Source organism: Bos indicus x Bos taurus, chromosome X (assembly GCF_003369695.1).
Source record: "Bos indicus x Bos taurus breed Angus x Brahman F1 hybrid chromosome X, Bos_hybrid_MaternalHap_v2.0, whole genome shotgun sequence".
Classification (NCBI taxonomy): Eukaryota; Metazoa; Chordata; class Mammalia; order Artiodactyla; family Bovidae; genus Bos; species Bos indicus x Bos taurus.
The window spans coordinates 93,824,386-93,832,332 of NC_040105.1; the positions used below are offsets into that span (position 1 = coordinate 93,824,386).

The 7,947-nt window shown below is 43.9% G+C and overlaps 1 non-coding gene across 1 annotated transcript; it reads left to right on the forward strand.

The window, feature by feature from the left end:
* Positions 1–361: 361 nt before the first annotated feature.
* Positions 362–434, forward strand: TRNAE-UUC. Its single transcript has one exon. It is a non-coding gene; the product is annotated as a tRNA-Glu (tRNA).
* Positions 435–7,947: the final 7,513 nt, after the last annotated feature.

The following is a 7,947-nucleotide window of genomic DNA, read 5'->3' on the forward strand; positions in this document are numbered from 1 at the left end:
TCACATCAGGTGACCAAACAAGTGCAGTCAAAAATTTTTTTTTAAGTAAAAATAAATATACCAGGTAAAGATGAGTGCTATGAAAAAAGTTGAAGCAGGGAAAGGAGTAGACAATGATGTGTGTGGTAGAGGGTTTTTTTTAGCTAGGATGATCAAGGAAGACCTCTTTGAGGAGGTGACATTATGAGATGACACTTGTGTGCTGAGAAGGGAACAGTTGTGCTTCTTTGGGGTTCTAGAGGGAGAACTAGTACATATAAAGGACCTGAAGTAGAAATGAGCTTGGTGTGCTAGAGGAACAAAAAGAAGGCCAGTGTTATGGGTTGAATTGGGTCTCCTCAAAAATTCAATGCAGGGGAATTCCCTGATGGTCCAGTGGTTAGGACTCAGCACTTTCACTGCTGAAGGCCCAGGTTCAATCCTTGATCAGGGAACCAAGATCCCACAAGCCTCAAGGATTGGTATATATATATATATGCAGATGCCCCAGTACCTCAGAAAGCAAATTTATTTGGACGTAATTTGTTAAGAGGACATCATACTGGAGTAGGGTGAACTTCCAGTCCAATATGACTAATGTCATTATAAAAGGGAATTTGAACGCAGACATGCACACAGGGAGAACACATGTGAAAATGAAAACAGAGATTAGAGTGATGGTTCTATAAGCCAAGGAACACCCAAGATTGCCAGCGAACCACCAGAAGCTAGGGGACAGGCATGGAACAGATTCTTCTTCACAGCTCTGAGAAGGAAAAAACCCTGCCGACATCTTGAACTAGAACTTCTATCCTCCAGAAGCATGAGACAAACTTCTGTTGAAACCACTCAGTGTGTGGTGTTTTGCTATGGCAGTCCTAGCAAATGAATGCAGCCCTGAAGAGGACTGAGAGAAGAGGGTAAGCAATGAGTTCAGTTTTTATGCTCAGTAATGTCCATCTCTTGGTGACCCCATGGACTATAGCTTGCCAGGCTCCTCTGGCCATGGGATTTCCCAGGCAAGAATACTGAAGTGGGTTGCCATTTCCTCCTCCAGGGAATCTTCCTGACCCAAAGATTGAACCCATGTCTCTTGCATCTCCTTCATTGCCAGGGAAATTCTTTACCACTAGTGTCACCTAGGAAACCCCTTGTGTTAGTAGCTCAGTCATGTTCAACTCTTTGTGACCCCATGGACTGTAGTCCACTAGGCTCCTCTGTCCATGGGATTCTCCAGGCAAGAATACTGGAGTGGGTAGCCATTCCCTTCTCCAGAGGATCTTCCCTAATCAGAGATCAAACTTGGGTCTCCCACATTGCAGGCAGATTCTTTACCATCTGAGCCACCAGGTAAGCCCCTAGAAAGGCAGGTAAAAGTCAGATTCTCTAGGGACATGCAGGCCTTTGCAAATGTGATGGCAATGGACTTAAACCCATTGTTTTTGGTAGACTTAGGAAGCCTCTGAAGATTAGAGGTAAGTGAGGGTTATAGGATTTACCTCTTCCACAACCTCCCTTACTGCTGCTGCTGCTGCTAAGTCGCTTCAGTCGTGTCCGACTCTGTGCGACCCCATAGATGGCAGCCCACCAGGCTCCCCCGTCCCTGGGATTCTCCAGGCAAGAACACTGGAGTGGGTTGCCATTTCCTTCTCCAATGCATGACAGTGAAAAGTGAAAGTGAAGTCGCTCAGTCGTGTTCGACTCCTAACGACCCCATGAACTGCAGCCTACCAGGCTCCTCCGTCCACGGGATTTTCCAGGCAAGAGTACTGGAGTGGGGTGCCATTGCCTTCTCCGACCTCCCTTACTAGGTAGAACATTACAATGAAGGCAAGCATCAGACTAAATTCTATGACACATACAGTTAGTAGCAATCAGGGGTTCAAACAGTCACATAGGCTCTTCTTGTCTTTAGAAACTCCAGCAAGTTGCTTGCATGAAACATTTACCTGAAACAGGTGGCCTAATTATATGGTGACAGGATCAGCCTATCTTCTGGATGGAACAGGAAAATCTTTCATTCAGTGGTATACATTAGTTATCTACTGCTGTGCTACAAATTACTGCACATTTTAGTATTTATTTCAAACATTTATTATCTCCCATAGTTTCTATGTGTCAGGAATCTGGAAACAGCTTCATTGGCTGGTCCTGGCTGAGAGTCTCTCATGAGGTTGCAGTCAAGATGTTGGCTAGGGCTGCAGTCATCTAAAGGCGTGAATGGGCCTGGGGATCTGCTTTCAAGGTGGTTCACTTGTATGCCTAGCAAGTTCATGTTAGTGGTTGACAGATCTCTGTTCCTCACCACATGGCCCTCTCCGTTTCTCATAATGTGTAAGTTCAGAGCAGTGACCCAAGATAAGGTAAGACAGAAGCTGCAATGTCTTTTCTAACCTAGCCTGGGAAGTCACACTTGGACATTTCCATAATATTCTGCTGGTTACATTACAGTAGTTATATTATTCCCTATTCAGTGTGGGAAGGCAGTAACCATACAAGGAAAGAATCACTGGGAACTGTCTGGCAGGCTGGTGATCATGCAGTGGGATATAAGACCACACAGAGTCTGAGGTGTAGAATGCTACTCCAAAGAGTGCTGAGCTGTTAGAATGGCTTGTAAGATTTTTATATTGTATTTATGCAAGGATGCAAGCACCTGGACAATATTTCCAGCGACTCCACATATTTTGAACACAATTCATTTCACCAATGAAATGTATTTTTTACAAATCTCATGCTGATAAGTGGAGTCTGTGGTGCAAGGTTTCTTAACCTTTGATCCTGTGGATAGAATCCAGGGGGATCTGGGACTTTGATGGGGAAAATGTCTTTATTTTATCAATTTCTAATTGAATGTAGTCAAAAACCACAGTCTTATTAGCAGTACCTGTGATTTTTTCACCAATATGTACCAAACATTTTCATATCACATTATGGCTATTGCCGATATCTCAAAAGATTAAACGCATCGCTATTTCAAAATTATGGTGATTATTAACCATGCCACTAAATCTTGTTATTTTCTAGGTTAATAAAGAAGTATACATAATAATATGTCAAACTTCTTATAATTGTATTTCAACCAGTTGGTTTTAATTGTAATTGTATGTGTTTCATCTTGTTGTGCATTAAAAACACGACTCTGAAATGGCTTCACCAGTTGGCCAAAATGGCCCATGGCACAAAGAAAGTGTAAGAACTGCTTTAGCACAGGTTCAGATAGGAAACTGTGTACATGGAGTGGGGGTGTGTGTGACTATCTTTAGGGTAAAGTCACCTGAGTAGGATCTTTAAAATGCAAACTAACTAATCTGAGTGTATATTCCTTTTAAATCTTTTTTTTTTTTTTGACTGCATTTGGTCTTCACTGTGGTGCATGGGCTTCTCTAGCTGCGGCCATCAGGCTTCTTTTTGTTAAAGAGCTTGGGCTCAGTAACAGCCACACGAAGGCTTAGGCATTCCCTTCCCTCACCGCCCTGCATGTGAAGTCCCCCTGAGTATATATTCCTGATCACGATAACTCAAACGTTAACTAACCACCCCCAGAGTGTGGATTAAAACTATTTTACAATGACTTGAATAAATTGTTTATCAATATGAATAAACATTGCCTGTTTTTTCTCTACTTCAAAATACATACTAAACCCACTGCTTCTTCCTACTGCCACTGCCCCCACTGTAGCCCAATATTTCAGAAGATTACTTTTTAGACCAATACACCATTTCATTAAATCATTGATTCTATGAATTCAAGATGTCCATACATTGTAAGACCCTTATTTCTCTTATGCACCAAGGAGAAAAATTGCTTGCAATTAAAATATGATGTGCCATTAACAGTAAAATTAATCCCAATTTCAGAGGTGATAAAAAGTGGGACAAGTATGCATCTTAGATTAAAGAAGGTATAATACATAGCTGATACTTAAGTGTTAAGTCAATTAGAGGCATTGCACACATATAATATAACATGTCAAAGAGACTGGATTTTATTTTAAATGTGATTTTATTTAAATAAAATCTGGATTTTATTTTAAATGTTGCTCAGTCATGTCCGACTCTTTGTGACCCCGTGGACTATTCAGTCCATGGAATTCTCCAGGCCAGAATACTGGAGTGAGGAGCCATTCCCTTCTACAGGGGATCTTTCCAACCCAAGGATCGAACCCAGGTCTCCCATATTGCAGGTGGATTCTTTACCAGCTGAGCCACAAGGGAAGCTTAAATGTGATAGGAAGCAGTTTTGAGCAGGGAAGAGAAGTGATCTGGGTTTTTTTTCTACGTGTACCCTGGTAGTGGTGCAAAGAACAGCTTATGGGAGAGATGGACATGACCAGAGAGGCTTGGTCTAGGTTTGGATCAGTGGAGGTTGGAAGAAAGGGTGGATTTAGGAGACATCAGTGGCTAAAAATATGCCTGCAATGCAGGAGACCCAGGTTTGATACCTGGTGCCGGGGACCAGCCCCGGCTGATCCAGGGTATTCGAAGGAGAGACGGCGTAGGCAAAGATCAGGAAACAATTGCTTAATTAAATGTTAATTAAGGATATAAAGAGTAATAGAATGAGGATAGCTCAGTAAAATTCAGTGAAGAAAAGAGGCTGAAATAAGGATAGCTCAGTGAGGAAATTCAGTGGAGAAAAGAGGCTGAATAATTCAGCCAGAAGGTAAGAGAAAGAACGACATGGTGAGACCAAGTTTCGGTGAACAAGGCCCCGCACTTTATTTTCCAAAGTAGATTTTATACCTTAAGTTATGCATAGAGGATAATGGGGGAAGGGGTAGAGTCAGGCAGCAAGCCAGGCTTTCTTCCTGCAAACTTATCATATGCAAAAGCTTAGGTGATTTGCATCATCTTCTGGCCCGGAGGCCTGTTAACATTTTAAGACCTTTTCTTCAGAAAACCTATTTTTCTCTAAAGGTGATTGGTCAGGAGCCACCCTCCGAAAGCATTAGATAAAGTTGCATTCCTACAGAGCAAAGGTGTGGTGGGCTATAACAAGAAAAAGAATTAACTCAAGGGTCCCAGGTTACAAACATTAAAGCTACTATTTACACCAACTATATTAATCAATACACTGCCAGGGACACAGCAGGTAAGGGATATGGAAACTTAGCAGCAAACACTGGCCCAACAAGTGAAAATCCCTTCACCAATACAATTTCTAATCAATCTTTTAACTACTCAAAAGAATCTGTGTTTACACAGTTTAGAACATCTCCTGCCTCTCACAGTTGGGAGGCTCTGAACAATCACATGTGGCCGGAAAAACCTATTCAGGCAGGCTAGAGGATTTCCAAAGGAGTTTGTAGGTTAAACACTGTCATACCCAGGAATTATTAACTGGAGCTGTAAGCTAACTTTTTTCAGAGAGGTAGTGGGGGACAGCCCCCCGTAAAGTCAGAGGTGTAGGTGAAAGCACAAAGCAGAAAGTAGGCAGACTCTGGTTTTGGGTGTAAATGCTCGAGAATTTCCAGGGGGACTCCTGAGGCTCGATCCCGCCTTTGCGTGTGCCAAGCCTCCTTCCTCATGACCTTTGTCATGGGCGGAGTTCCTCACTGGCTCCCGGCAGTGATAGAATTCCAGTTGAGCTATTCCAGATCCTGAAAGATGATGCTGTGGAAAGTGCTGCACTCAATATGCAATATGCACTATGCACTCAATATGCAATATGCCGGCTCCCGGCAACCTGGGTCAGGAATATCCCCTGGAGAAGAGAATGGCAACCCACTCCAGTATTCTTGCCAGGATAATTCCATGAACAGAGAAGACTGGTGGGCTACAGCCTATGGGGTTGCAAAGAGTCAGACACGACAGAGCAACTAACACACTTTTCACTTGAGGAAGAGGACTAGTAATTTCATTCATATTGATAAACAATTCATATTGATAAACAACTCATTGAGAAAAAAACAAAACATTGCTATAAATCTAAATAATTCCCAGAATTCTGAACTCTTGTTTTGGCATTTATTAAGTCAGTACTACAGAATTTTTGACTTTCAGAACTCTACCAATCTTTTGCTGTGCTGTGCTTAGTCACTCAGTCATATCCGACTCTTTGTGACCCCAAGGACTGTAACCCATCAGGCTCCTCTGTCCATGGGATTCTCCAGGCAAGAATACTGGAGTGGGTTGCCATGCCCTCCTCCAGGGGATATTCCCAACCCAGGGATGAACACGGGTCTCCTGCATTGCAGGCGGATTCTTTACCATCTGAGCCAGAAGGGAAGCCCAATTTTTGCACTATCTGCAGCTAATTTCCACCTCCAGGTGCCAGTATTTCACTTCATTGTAAAGGAGAAAGCAGCCTGAATGACTAGCACAAGGGCAGGAATGACTGACAATAGCCCCTTGTGTAACTCTTCTCCGGGGGCATTGATATTTTCATATGGGTGCTTTAAAATATGAAGTAGATGTGTGTATCAGTTTGTTCACACCACCTTAACAAAATAGCACAGACCAGATTGCTCCTCTGGTGGCTCAGCAGGTAAAGAATCTGCCTGTAATGTGGGAGACCTGGGTTCAATCCCTGGTTCGGGAAGAACCCCTGGAGGAGGGCATGGCAACCCACTCCAGTATTGCCTGGAGAATCTCATGGACAGAGGAGCCTGGCAGGCTACAGTCCATAGGGTCGCAAAGAGTCAAACACTACTGAAGCAACTAAGCACAGCACAGATTGTTTAAACACAGAAATTTATTTTCTCACAGTCCCAGAGACTGGAAGTCCAAGACCAAGGCAACCATCTAGTTGGTTCCTGATGGAACCTCTCTTCCTGGCTTGTAGACAGCTACCTTCTCGGTGTGTCCTCACATGGCCTCTCCTTTGTGTTAATGGAGAGAGGGAAAGAGAGAGGGAGACAGGGACACCAACCCTAACAGATTAAGGCCCCATCCTTACAAACTCAACCATTATTACCTATTTATGTGCCTTATCTCCAATACAGTCACATTAGGGGTTAGGGCTTCAACATATGGATTTTGGAGACACACAATTCAGTCCATAAGACTGATTTTTCAGAATATATTAGGGACATAATTTGAAGTACAGAAAAAAATTATGAATAACGACGTGCAGAGAACAAGACAGTGGGGGAGTAGGTGGACATGGAGTACATCTCTCTTCATGGATACATCAGGAATACACCTTCAGACACAGAAGTGCATACAGAACACCAGTTGAGAGCGGACAGGAGTACCTGACCAACAGAAAAGAATATACAGACCCATGCAAAACTCAGTAGGATGAAGGAACTAGGGGGGAAAACGGGAGTGTTAGTAGGACTGGACCTGCCCTTGGCGGGTAGGGGAACAGAAGCAGGGGTATGATACCCACATTGGGGCAATTGTATGAGTCAGAGGAGAAACATTTAAGGCTGAGAGTGAAACAGCTGATCTGTGGCAGCCTAAATGGAATAAGAATCAGACAGTCCTTGCAGCAGCCATACATACCCCAGACAGGGACGTAGATCCCCTGGAAGGTGCAACAGCTGGGAGCTGGAGTTTAGGGATTGTGCAACAATCCCATGGCGAGGGCTGATGTTGACTGTGGAGAAACTGATGGAGGAGATGTGAGGGAGGAGGCTGTGGTGGGAAACACCTGTGGAGGAAAGCCAGGCAGCCATGGAAGGCGATACTGCTGAGTCACATGTAGCGGGTGGAGCCATCACCAGAGCCTCTCTACCCACACACATGCCAGCATCGGCAGCTGAACAATAGAGAGGCTCGCCCATCAAACACCTGATGCACTGTACTACAGAGTAGGACCCCAGCCAGGGGGTTCCCTCTATGTGCCTGACATTCTGAACAACAGAGACGGACCCCACTTAGAGGCAAGGGAGCCGTCTAAGTGCCTGAAGGGGCAGAGCTATGGAGAAAGACTGGCCAAAAAGGCCTTCTGATCACCAGTTACAAGAGGCTTGAAAAAAGACTCTTATAGGTCCATAACTACTGCGACAGAGGCAGTCT